Below are 14557 nucleotides of genomic sequence, written 5' to 3'. Positions count from 1 at the left end.
TGCAGAGGATGACAATATAAACAAGAGATAAGCAAGCCTGAATATGATGAAAATGAATTGATGTATACATCAAGAATGTTTTTGCTAGGCCCAACGTATTTAAATTTATTCCTTGAAATGGATATTTGTAGGGCATCACAAGTAAGCAGGCTTAAATGGGTTTAACATGGATGAATGTATAAAAAAACATATTAACGACTGTATAAAACATTGAACCTGGCATAACCTCGGTATTATTGTTAGCATATTCATTGTACAGTCAATGATAGGTCAATAGCAAATTACAAAAACAAATTAACTCACAAGTTACTTCTATATATTCGGAGATTGACAGACATTGATCATCTCGCTTTAATGTTTGAGGAAATAGAAACATCTTTATTTACTGATAAGGAGACATGCTGTTATAAGCCTATTGAGTATTCGTATATGTGTCTGGAAAGAGTACAAATAATGTGTTGAAAATGACAACAAAACAAGTAAATCAAGTTCAGCAAGTTTTTTAAAGCTGATTCCATTTAGCTCGAACACTTGGACAGATGGAAGGTAGACCATGGTCTGATATGGTATAACCACGCTTTGATTCGCTGTCATGAGCTTAAAAGATTTATCACCAGAAATACGGAGAAATTTATTCCGAATTGGTGTTATTTGCCATATAATGCTTAGTTATACATTGGACATTTAAATAAGATTTAAAAACTAATGCTAAACCCACTTTTGCATATTGCTTTGCATGAAGATCAGACAATGTTTAAGAGTGTTAAAGCCCTTTTTATTCATATCAATGTACACTCAAAAAAACGAACGATTCTGGACATTTTTTCACCGGGTCAATCGTAATAATATATACCAATTGAAACATGAAAATAATTGATGCATCGCATCAAGTCGGCGCGAAAAAAATAGAAAAAACATGCATGTAGATTGCAATAAATAGTTTTTATTTACTTCAATGATCAATATGCATCTAACCTAGTATTATATTTATCCTGTTACATTGTTCTTGTTTAAACACTATAAATAACCTTAACAGTATTAAGTATCTTCAAAAATAAGGGGGACAATTGCCTTTTCCATGTTGACGTCAGCACACTCGGTATTAATGTTTTAAACGCCACCGAAATAGTTCTCAAAACTGTTCAACTTTTTTCAATACGCTTGTAGTCAAAGTCATTGCACTTTAATACATCAATATCAATTCAAAACATAACACGCTTTTAAAAGTGCATACACATGGATCAGTCACCAAACATAATCTGATTATGTAACAATTATTCCGCAAGTCACAATGTACAGTACACAGGTCACGGTTCAAGATCACGAGTGTTTTCAAGCAATCGCCAAATGTTAAAAGGTTTTAATTCATGTTGATAGTGTTGGATGTTCAGAACTGGACCGGCAAAGAGATCATTCATTTATGTTCTAAGTGAGAGAAATGGAAATGACTATCGTTGAATGTTGCCCAGTTTCCAGCATTTGCGGAGGGGTAAGATTTTCACACCACATGAAGATTTTATGGTCGATTGTTTTTCCAGTGTCTTTATTATGCAGAGTGATGGGACATTATAGGCGAGTGATTGTTGAGGTCGGTTGTTGGCGGACTTTTGACAAGATCCTTAAACATTATTTGTGCTTTTCCTCTGACATTTCAGAATAAAAAGTCCGTTTTCGCGGACACATGACCAACTGACTGTAGATAAACATCACGTGGTCTACTATCCTAATGAACTATAATTACACGGCACCTTGTTTTGGACCGATTTGTATGCAAATGGCAGGATAAAAATCCGACAATACATTATGAGGGAATAATCTGGAATTTATTCGTTTGAATGACATTTCGAATCAAAAATTAAGTTTTTGTCATGACTTACATGTTTTGTTTTATTTCTTTTTAAATTTAGTGAAATTTTTCATACGAAATACAAACTATTTGTATAAAAATAAAAACCTGTACTAAGGAATGTATACCAAACAATCGAATGAAGAGCTTTATATTTATTTAAGAATTTTATGAGTTGTTTTTGATATTATTATTGTAAAATTTAAAGCAGTTCTAAGAGCAAATATTTTCAGAATATTCTATTAACCTTTATGTGTATGAAATAAGACACCATTACTTCAGCAAAAACAATCGTGGGCATAAATTATGTGCGGTATTGTTAACATCATCAGTCGCTTTAGCTTTATGAATATTAGTTCCAACACAAGGCACGTTCAAGTAAGTTAATAAACAGCATTTTAACGGAAATATACAAATTTACATCTACATCATGTAAAACAACAGCACCAAAAAACAGCAGTTACAAGCATTTGCCTAATATTCTATTTATTAGAAGAACAATTTATTGGCAAGATAACTATAAGCATGATTAATGTTTATAAAACAACAGTATTTATTTACTCGTCATAAGTGAAGTATAACTTAAAACATATATGGGAGTTGTGTCCCTTTAACCAGCCAACAATGAAACACTGAAGTAAACCCCAGGGTCGTATCAGGATGTATAGAATTTAGCGAAAAACATATTTAAATGAAAAAATAAGCCAATCTATTCCTTTTATGTGCGGTTCTTTCGTATAAAGCATACATTGATACAGCATAATTAATCATAGCTCATATATTTTAACTCATGAAATTATCTAGTTAAATAGATATTACATGGAAAGTTATATCATTACGGTCGAACTCCTTATATGCAAAGACAGCAGGATTTCTTAGTTTACAAACATCATTAGACCATAACATAACACTACATTTGAACACACTTGGTTTAAATATAAAATATTTCTTAAATGTATACTTCTTACTTTGTTCCCAATATAATATGCATTCATATAGAAAGTGATACTCGTCATCTAATGTTTTACAAATATTACAGAGCCTTTAATTTCTAGGCACGTAAGACCATCTTTCAGTTGTATTAGTATTCTAAGTGATGATATTAACACTCTTGTATAGTTTGCAACATTTATAATATTCTAACAGTTACTTATCTCAAAATGTGCAAATAAAACGAAATTATACGATGTATTACTGTGATTTGTTATAATTGCACCTTAACAGGTCGCGCACCATTCGTTCATGTTTCATTGCGATACGTCAGCTCCACTTGATATTGTGTATTCCAAATACAGGGTTGACTACCGTACAGCTCTTCATTTGTCATACACAGGTTTTTAATACATATGTGATGAAAGATCCTTTCCACGCACAATATAAAATAAACGTATGGAAAGTTAATCTTAGTTCTGGAAGAACTCCAGATGCACAAAATGCATCAAAGTATTCGCAGTCTATGGTGTGAAGCTAATAGTTCTTCCACGACACCATACGGATGATGTCGTCGACGCTGTCGGTATTGGACGGAGCTGGACCAACGTTGATCATCAAGTGTGTGTAATACTGCGTCCATTGCACTGATATGAGATTATACTGTATACTGTTTAAACCATCTTCTTGGTGTATATCTTTTGTCCGACTTAAAAATCTGTATTTTCGTCCCTCGACATCTTTTTCACTCGGTTTATGTTTTATCATCCTATAACGAGCTAATTGCTTGTCTTGTCGAGTAATTACCGCGTCGTTTAACATAATCCTGCAAAACGTTTATAATGTATAATATCCTTCGAACGGTTTTGATTATATGACATTAATAAAGGTCTAGAATAATAATAATATATGTCATGTGTTTCTGTTTCGGATAAAAAAAAATCCGACCCGAGGGCACCTGCGTTGCCAGGTAACGAGGCTTGCCGAGTTACCGGCCATGCAGCGTGCCCGAGGGTCGGATTTGTTTATATCCGGAACGGAAACACATGCTTGATATTTTTTCTAGCACACCTTAGATTACATTTTTTGTGAAAAAATACGTAAAAAGGCGCATTTTTGTATTTTCACCAAAAAGCGCGTGCGTTGATGTTTACTGACGTCATGGCGCGCACTAATTTTTATTCACTGCATACGTCAAGAAGTTCCTTCAGTATCACGTCTTTTGAGGGTTATTTTGTTTTGTTTTGAAGGTATATTTTTGTAAAGTTAATGTTTATGGAACTCATCTATTGAAATCTCATAATTATGGTAACAAAGAGTGTAAAATAAAAGAAATGAAAAGTATTACGTCAGAGCGCGTGACTCATCTGGCATGGGGGGATGCCAGATGGAGTTTTCCAGCACGGCTGAATTCACCGGAAATGCCTATCCGGTGTGCTAGAAATTGTTTTCCAAATGCCATATTTTAAACGATGCATGCAAGGTTACCTGCGGCTATGTCGTAATCCACCACCATGCGAGCAGAATAGCCTGTCGGACATTCCGCCGACCTCCGAGATGCGAGTATGGTTACCTGAAGGACTGGAAATCTTCCCCCGACATGCAATGAGGATTACCTATACATTTCGCAAAGCGAGTAAGGTAAACTGAAGGACATGTAGTCGTCCTCCTACATGCGAGTAAGGTTACCTGTACACTTTGTCGACCTCCGCGATGCGAGCAAGGTTACCTGTAGGACATGTAGTCGTCCTCCGCCTTGCGAGCAACGTTACCTGTATGGCACGTTTTCGTCCTCCGCCATTCGATGAAAGTTACCTTTTAGACATGTCATCGTCCTCCGCTCCCCAGCCCCAGTACAAGTTCGAGTAGCCGTTCAAAGCGATAAAGTCAGCCTTAGGAAAGGCAATAGCACCACCAACTAAATATTGGTACGGCAGCCTAGGAGAAAAATATATTGGTTATAAATTTGTATTACTGTACGTTATAGTGCATACAAAGAAAGGGAAAAAACACCACTATCGAAATACGATTTCGGTAGCATGGTGATAACAGTATAAAACAAGTGTTAATTTCAAATAAGGATATTTTTCCAATTCAATTTTAACAAATTCGCTAAATAAATTTACCTGAATAGGAGTTTAGCAATATCATTTATATGTTCATATGTGAGCGGATCAAGTTAGGATATTGCGCCATTTTTTGTATCAATTAATTGATCTGGCTCATTTTTCTCAAGGCCATTTTACTAGTATTGACAGTCAAAAAATCAATCAAATAAATTTCACAAAATTTCTTTCGTATCATAAAACGTACGATTTCCTACCGACCAATTTAATTTCAGAGTATCGCAGAAATTTGGAAATACAAAACATTATCTTCAATGTCTTTATGCCACACCAAAATAATGTTTCCTTCCGCGTAATTATCGCACTTATAAAGATGTATTTTTGTGCGACCACACCAATATTTCACCGCAAACCGAATCCGTTATTTAGCTCTTTTCAAACTGCTATACATTCGATTTTTTTTTCTACCCAGTTTAATATCGTTTTATAAAGGGGAGTAAACGTTGCATGGAGTGTTATGCTGTATATCAACCGGTTTAGCATTGGTGGCAATAAGTTCAAACAAAATGGATGCTTCCGGTTAACATGTTTTGTAATTTTCTCACTGAGTTGAAATGTTTTCTCACTAACATAAAACATAATTTTGCAGATTTTTTGCAAAAGGCAACAGTTTTCTCAACAAATGATTATCATTTGACTGTGAAATGTTTGTCATGGTGATTAAAGCACGATTTGCCGCTTATTCAAGATTTTTACTACGTTCTACTTCAAGCCATTATCTCACTGAAATAAAATCTTTACTTCGAGGAAATGTTTGAAAAAGGCAACAGCTCTCTTAACAAATGCTTATCATTTGACTGTGAAATGTTTTTCTTGGTGATTAAAACACAAGTTGCATCTTGTTCAAGCTTCGTACTTTTTTGGCTCAAAAGGCCTTTATGTGGTTCAAGTCGTGATGCTCTTGACTGGAATTTAACTTGATAATGTAAAGAATGTTCCATTATTTGGTCTGAAATGATGTTTCAAAATCACTTTTACCAAATACTGACAACAATATCAATTGCAAACCAAAACATAGGTAGGCCAACTTTGAAACGTGTATTCTTTTACATCATAATCTGGGATGAATAAAACAACAACCTACCTAAAAAGCATTCTGAACCCCAAAACTGAACATTTCGCTGGGCACATAACATTGCATTTACAGTGATTTCATAACAAAATGAAATAAAAAAGATGAAAAAAAGATAATTATGTTTATGGACAAAATATTCGTTTTTTAAATTTCCAAAATCAATCATAGTAGTTGTCTAAATACAGCTGCTAATGATGTTGTGATGGTGATTCAAGTAGATAAGTTGTTTCACATATTTTCCTAAAAGCAATTTATTATCTATAACAAATGCTCGTCATTCTTAAAATATGTTATAATAATCTAAGAAATTTGGTTTATCCAAATCTGTGCTTACTCAAAACGTGTACGTAAATAGTGCGTATAGGAACAAATTTCCTTTGTCCAAAAGGGAAAATGTTCAAAATGATGTTCAAATGGATTAAATTGCAATTATATTGAATACTTATTTTTTCGCTCTTCGCTCGTTTTTGGTTTTATGAAAAATGACAAAATTGTATTTTTTTCGCTTGCTCGCCCCAATGTTTTTCGGCAAACATCCGAGGAACCAAAAAATAATTGGTGTGGCTTTCATAAACAAAACTGTGTTTAAAAAGGAAAACTGTGCTTTGTTTGTTATAAGTGTCACGGTACCGATACCTACACATGTGGTGAGGAGGTGTGTAAGCGGTCCGGTAGCTCAGTCGGTAGAGCACTCGCCCTGATAGCGAGGGGTTTCGGGTTCGAGCCCCGGTCTGGCTGCACACTTTTCTCACCCTGTGACATTTGGCGCCCAACGTGGGGCCGTGGCAGCACTGTTTGGCAGCATAATGCGCTCTCAGTGTTAATTATGTGCATTCCTTAGCACTGGTGTTCCTCAAATTCGAGGACGAATTTCCAGTTTGCGGGGAAGTATGTCACGGTACCGATACCTACACATGTGGTGAGGAGGTGTGTAAGCGGTCCGGTAGCTCAGTCGGTAGAGCACTCGCCCTGATAGCGAGGGGTTTCGGGTTCGAGCCCCGGTCTGGCTGCACACTTTTCTCACCCTGTGACATTTTGGTAGTACGGGTGGCGAATGAAAATGGTTCGTCTCTCAGGGCGACTGGAATTATCCAAATACACTTTTATAAAGAAATGAAACAATAAAGTTTCCAAATTTATCCAACGATGTTTACGTCTCCATCGACAAAATATGAGTGCCAATACATCAAATTACACAAAAGACAAATTCACACAATGCCAACATGTATATTATAGTAATAAATCATACCTGGAATTATCCAAATACACTTTTATAAAGAAATGAAACAATAAAGTTTCCAAATTTATCCAACGATGTTTACGTCTCCATCGACAAAATATGAGTGCGCTGTGCACGAGGAAAATACCGCCACCAGCTGTGCACGAGGCGAACTACTTTAATAAATATAGAAAGTGAAAGCGAAAATGAAAGTGAAATTAGTATATGAATTAGTGAATGATAGGAATGACTGAAAGGAATGGAAGAATAGGAAAATGGATTATCACAAGAAAGATGGACTTGGAAAGTACGTGTACTGGATAAACATACATGTAGACATGTAGACATATGACACTAACACAAACATATAGAGCAGGGCAAATTGACCCCGCGACACCCTCCCCCCTTCGGGTAAATGGCGTCCCGACATTTCAAATTCAGTACATAGACTGTCCATAGTTACTAACATGAAAACAAATGCTGTCAGAGCACAAGCTTGTCTACTTAGGTTTACCGTAATTAGCAACTGCAAGCTAAATGAATACCTTAACATTCCATACAGTAACTACTACTACATTCTATACTTAAGTGCACTGTTAAACACTAGCTACACATATACATACAAACTAAATAATCATACAAAAAAAACAACTGAAATAGGCCCATTTCCATGCAATACCAGACCCTGCCTTTATGGCGTAGTCTGAATTAAGACATGCTCAATGTCTTAAACAGAATGATGCACATTATGTTTTCATCATATATTATACAACTGGCACAAAAGCTGTATAAAAACATATCACGGAAAATCTGGTCAAAAGATTTTACCAAAATTTCTTCAAGTGTATTAAAAAAAATCTCAATCCGCACAAAAAAACACACTATTATTGTAAATGATGTGAATCCTTTGATGTCACTATTTTATTTCATTGTTGGTGTAACGGTAAATGGTGACTATGTGACCCACGTGTCACTCTGCATCCAGGCAGGGCGCTGAGTGGTGCGTCTCGTCCTCCGCTGTGGTATCACATACCTTGGCGATGGCGTTGACAAACTAGGTAATACATCCGCTTGTGTCATATCCGGTAAGTTGTCGCATTGAACGGCAGTATTAGCTACAGCTGCAGTAGGTGACAATGAACTCTGCGGTAACGCTTGTTGAGCCTCACTTATATTGCCAGAACAATCTGTATCGTCGGTTACATCGATGCCAGACAGATCCCTTGAATCAGGGGAACGAAGAGGTGCAAGAAGTGGAATGCCAGACAAAGGCAGGATAAGGTTCCTGTGAAGGGTTCGCACTGGACCTCTAGCAAACTCTTTCCTCACTCGAAAGACGGGGATATCAGGATTCGGCTGACTGATGACGACATACACGTCCCTGCACCACCGATCCGCAAGCTTGTGGCGACCCCTGATACCAACCATCTTGACAAGAACCTTATCGCCAACCGCTACCTTCGCTTCCCGTACTCTTGTATCGTAACGTCTCTTGTGACGACGAGCTTGGCGTCGAGCCTCGCGAGTCGCAGCTTTGTAGGCAAACCCAAGACGCTCCTGAATACCCTGAATAAAAGTTGACCTATCTGAAGAAGAAAAATCTGGCTCAATGCCCAAGAACGCATCTATAGCTAGTCTCGGATGTCTCCCGAACATAAAAAAGTATGGCGTCATGCCGGTACTCTCATGCCGAGTAGCATTGTAAGCGTGTACCAATGTTGGTAAGTGGGCTTTCCAGTTCTGTTTTCTCTCATCATCGAGTGTCCCAATCATGTTCATAAGTGTTTGATTGAAACGTTCGGCCATGCCGTTGCATTGTGGGTGATACGGGGTCGTACGACTTTTCTCGACCTTTGCAATGTCGCAAAGTTCCCTTATAATAGCACTCTCAAAGTTGCGTCCCTGGTCACTATGTAGACGACTTGGGAACCCGTAATGTACAATGAACTGCTCAAATAGCGCTTTGGCAGTGGACCGAGCTGTTTCATTTCTCATTGGTATGGCCTGCGCATACCGAGTGAAATGGTCTGTGATGACCAACACTTTCTCAAATCCTCCTTTGGACATATCTAAGGTAAGAAAGTCAATGCATACAAGTTCGAGAGGGTACGTGGTTTCGATGGAAACCAATTCTGCAGAGACCTTTTCTCTTGTCTTACGACAAATGCACCTCTCACAGAGCCTGATACGTGTTTCAACAAATGAGTCGAGACCTGGCCAAAAGAATCGAGTTTTATCAAAGAAAGTGTACGTTCTTCGCCCTGGTGACCTGCCTCATCATGTAGACCCGCAAATATAATATCGTAAAAGACGTCTGGAACAACCAACTGGTCTACAGGATGACCATTTGACATACCATGACGGTACAACAAACCATCCCGAAAGAATAACATGTTCCGCTCCCTCAGCAACTTCCTGACTGACTCATCTTCTAAGCACATCTGGCGCCGAGTCAGTCTAGAACTTGACTTCAAAATCTCTTCCACCCTACTGATAGCTCTATCCCGAGCCTGTTCAACTTTCCAATCAATATCAGCTAATGGAGTGTCGAGATCAACCTCGTCCCTTGGTGTCTGAGCTGCCGTTTGTGAGAATGACAAACACTCAATAATAGGACAAACTCTCACTAGATGGTAATCAAACAAAGCTTTGATGACGTCCGGAAACATAACGTTCTCCTCACTCCGCGAAACACCAGGAAGACGGGAAAGAATATCTGCATCTATATTCTCTTTTCCTGAACGGTAGACAATATTGAAATTGAAGGCTGACAACGCTGCTAACCATCTGTGTGACAAAGCGTCAAGTTTCGCTGATTTGAACGCATAGGTCAAGGGGTTATTGTCGGTGCGAACGCAAAATTCATTACCATAAAGGTAATCGTAAAATTTGTCCACGACAGCCCATTTGAGTGACAAGAACTCAAGCTTATGAGCCGGGTAGTTGCGTTCACCACCGCGTAACCCACGAGACGCGTATGCGACGACCTTTTCAACCCCGTCAACTTTCTGATATAGAACAGCTCCAAGACCAACACTGCTTGCATCAATGTTGAGAATAAATGGCTTAGAGAAGTCTGCATATGTAAGAACAGGAGCCGAACACAAACGATCGATAATGATCTCAAATGCCATCTGATGGATTTCACCCCACTCCAAAGGCTGACGTTCTCTGCTTTTCTTCTTCTCCTTCTTGTCCTCAACAAGCAAATCGTTGAGTGGTTTGGCGAGATGGGCAAATTGGGGAATGAACCGCCTGTAATACCCCGCAAACCCGAGAAAACTCCTCAACTCCTTCAGATTAGAGGGCACCTTCCACCTCCTCAATACTTCAATCTTCTCAGGATCTGTCTGCACTCCATACTCACTCACAACATGACCCAAGTACTTCACCTCTCGCTGAAAGAACTCGCACTTACTCCCTTTCAGTTTCAATCCAGCAGACTCCAAGCGCTGAAAGACAGATTCAAGACGTCTGAAATGACTATCAAGAGAATCACTAAATATGATTATATCATCTAAGTAGATGAGACACTCCTTCAAGTGCAGTTCTCCCATGCTACGTTCCATGAGCCGCTGAAATGTGGCTGGGGCGTTGGTTAAACCAAAGGCCATCCTGTTACACTCAAAGAAGCCGAGAGGCCCCACAGAAAAAGCAGTCTTGGGCTTATCAGCCTCTTTCATGGCAACCTGCCAATAGCCGGAACGTAAGTCAAGCTTACTGAAATACTTGGAGCCAGCGAGAGCGTCAATTGTCTCGTCAATACGAGGAAGAGCGTAAGCATCCTTAATAGTTTTACTATTAAGGCGCCGGAAGTCAATACAGAAACGCAAAGACTTATCTTTTTTTCTAACGAGAACCACATTGGAAGAGAAAGGAGATTTAGATTCTCGAATAGCTCCTGCATCTAACATCTCACGCAAATGCTCCCTCACCTCTTCAAACATCCCAGGTGGAATCCGTCTATATGGCTCTTTGAATGGAGTAGAATCTGTAAGGTTAATCTCATGCTGAACCAAAGACGTACAACCCAAGTCAGTAATGTCTGTTGAAAACAAGTGTTTCCACCGAGAAAGAAAAGTGCTGGCCTGTTCCTGCTCACCATGTGTTAATGTACCGCTGGGGACACAAATGCCTAGCTCTTCAAGAGTCTTATCAGCGTTACGTGTTTTGGGAATGGAACCCTCCGAGGGATCAACCTTCCTAACAACATCGACCTCATGAAGAGAGCAAATGACAGACTTAGGAATGATAGATAAAGTCTTAACAGAGAGATTGCAAATTCTAACAGGAATCTTACTGAACGACGTGTTTGGATTAACCCGAACAACTCTGGGGCTAACACTCAATCCTTGTGACCGCTCGTCAGTGTCTGTCATGCCATCAGTAAAATCTCCCACTCCTCTGACCAAACCGGTAACTGTCTTAGTCTCATTCGGCCGAATTATGATTGGTTTCTTTGAAAATGCCTTCACAGAAAGTTTGTTAACTGTTGTCAAGGAAGACAATACATCTTGCCATACAGGAGGCATATGCTGTAGTTGTGAAGATGACTTGACATAATTGATAACATTGGTACCTACCAGCATAGGAACACTGGATGAATAAGCTGTGTCAGGTATGATCAGTACCGGTACAGAAACAGGAACAATATCCAGCGACGGAAATGTCATATCAATCAAACAGTATCCACAATATGGAACCTTCGCGTCATTTGCACCAGAAATATCAAGTTCAAAATCTTTTAGACTATAAAGTGTAGGCCTAGGGTAAAGAGAGCTATAAAAACGTTGGCTTAGAGTAGTAACCATTGAACCCGTGTCAAGCAAGGCAGAACAGGATGTGCCATTCAAAAGAACAGTCGTCTCATTCGGTCTACCAATCAAGGGCGCTGTGTGAATGGGTACCGGACCTCCTATCGGCTCCCTTTCGATGAAGGTCCGTTCTTGTTTAAACCCACCACAGGCTTATTCTCATTGACGGGAGAAGCTGGGGCATTTCTGTTTGTATTGGGCTGATTCTGTCCCTTCTTGATGACACTGAAGTCTTTCTCTATATTAGACACCCTAGTGTTTAACAACTTGAACTGAGCAGTCATATCTTGCATCTGCTGCAACAATCTGCTCTCGACTACATTCATTTGCTGGACAGCAGGCTCAACAATCTGTTGCTTTGGCTGCATGTCCAACTCCATCTGACGTAGCTCTTTGCGGAATTTGTTAAAACCAAGAGCAGTCTCGTATTTATATCGAGACATGTTGTGCAGCTCAGAGTTACGTAACCCAGCCCACAATCTGTTTCGCAGCATTTCATCTTTTGTTGCTGAATCAAGGGTGATGTTAGACAAGATCTGCTCTAAACGAAGACTATACTCAGCAACCGACTCACCAGCCCCCTGCCTTGCATTATAAAACTTCTCTTTGAGTTTCTCACTGGAGTGAATATTACCATAGACAGCCTCCAGTTCATCAACAATATCTTCTACAGTGGCTGACTCGCCAACATGTAAAAGTACCAGACGAGCCCTACCCTTAAGACTCTTTCGAATGGCTTCAAGAATAATTGGTGTAGAATAAACCTGACTACGCAACAAACACTTCAAGTCATAAAGCCAAAGGTCAAATTCATCTGGTTTCTCACCAGAAAACTCAACAAGTTTTGGAACCTTGAATGCGCTATCTTTGCGATCGTTCGTAAACTTCAGTGAATCAAAAGGATCAAAAACAGGATCTGAGCGAGTAACTGGTGGTTGAAATGAAGACTGAACAGCAGCAACCACTGGCTTAGGCTTGTCATCCAGAAATGGGTTGTTGGGAGAAAATGAAAGAAGTTTCTGGCGAGTGCCTCCACCTGACTCTGTATCAAAATCAAACTGTCGCAACTGACGCACAACTTTCTCAGGAGTAGGCGTAGGGACACGAGTTGTGTCTGCATCAAAATGAGGAGAGCTAGAAGTTTCAAATACCCTGTACCTCCCTGATTTTCGTAGCTGCTCTGCAAAATAATTCAGCTCCTCATCTTGGATCCCAGTGATCTCACCAGTAGTGTCCATTGTATCAACAACTGAATGAATATTTCCAAATGTTTAAGTTGTATGAACAAGAAAATTGGAATCTATTCAAACTGGGTACATATATGACTATGAGTTTGAATGAATTTAAATAATGGTAATTATATTGAATTGAGAATTTTAAGTGTTTAAAATCAACACTTTGTTATTTATTGATGTTATCAACTGGTTTGACAATGTTTATCACTAGATAAATGTGTAAAACTATTATGTCAATGAATATATGTATCACTATGAAGATGACCAAATGTGTGCAGTATACTGTATAATTAAATAACCAGATTTGCAAACTTAAATTATACTGTAAATTGAATTAATTAAATGAAAAATTATTTCATTTAATTAACTTCAAAACCTTCATAATACCTTCTATGAGAGCGCTCTCAAAATAATACTGTTCTTGTATTTTCAAAATAAAAGATCAGTATTCAAAAACTAGAAAAATATGGCAATAAAAATGACTACTAAAGAGACCTAGATACTACATACATTACTACTACTATGTTCAACTGCAATTTCTCCTCTACGTTCACAGTGTAAACACTAAACTTTGCTAAAAGCTAAACAACTATGTGTCTATCTGTATGAAGTAAGACAAAAAGAACCTAGTAAATCTGACCAAGATTTATGCTTTTTTTTTTTTTTTTTTTTTTTTACAAAATATATAAATAACACGGGTATAATAGGGGTATAATATACCGGTGGACTCAAAGACAAAGTGAAAAACAGACACAAGGGACTTGTAGAAAGAAAGAGAAGAATGGATTTATTCAAGTCAATCAAATGCCTTTATATTATCAATAAGTTGTTAAGTAAATGAATGTAATGCGATGTTAATTGCTCACCAACACCTTTGTTATGCTACAACTGCAACAGGATGTGTAAGAGCTGCATGCTGTGCTGTGCCCAGGTATGTTCACTCAAAATACTATCTGAAACATTACATCAAAAATTTAAACAATTGAAAAATAAATTCATAAAGCAATCAATCAAAATATCAAAATTAATTAATTAAATATTCAAAACACTAAATAAATTGTCCATGTAGTATGAAGTCTGAAGTCCCAATGTGTAATGTTGATCAATGTAGAATGTCACCGATGAAATGCTTATGTTGATTTAATCAGCTGTCAAATCAAGGAAACTGCTATTTAAATAGTCTAAGTTTCACTTCCAATGAAATAATGCACTAAATAGTGTCAATATTCTCACAAGACACGTATATCTATCAAACACAACCACGCACTTATTATATAAGTGTCAAATGAAATATAAATAAGACGAAATGTCA

Source organism: Mya arenaria, chromosome 6 (assembly GCF_026914265.1).
Source record: "Mya arenaria isolate MELC-2E11 chromosome 6, ASM2691426v1".
Lineage (NCBI taxonomy): Eukaryota > Metazoa > Mollusca > Bivalvia > Myida > Myidae > Mya > Mya arenaria.
Note: the sequence above shows the minus strand (reverse complement) of the source record.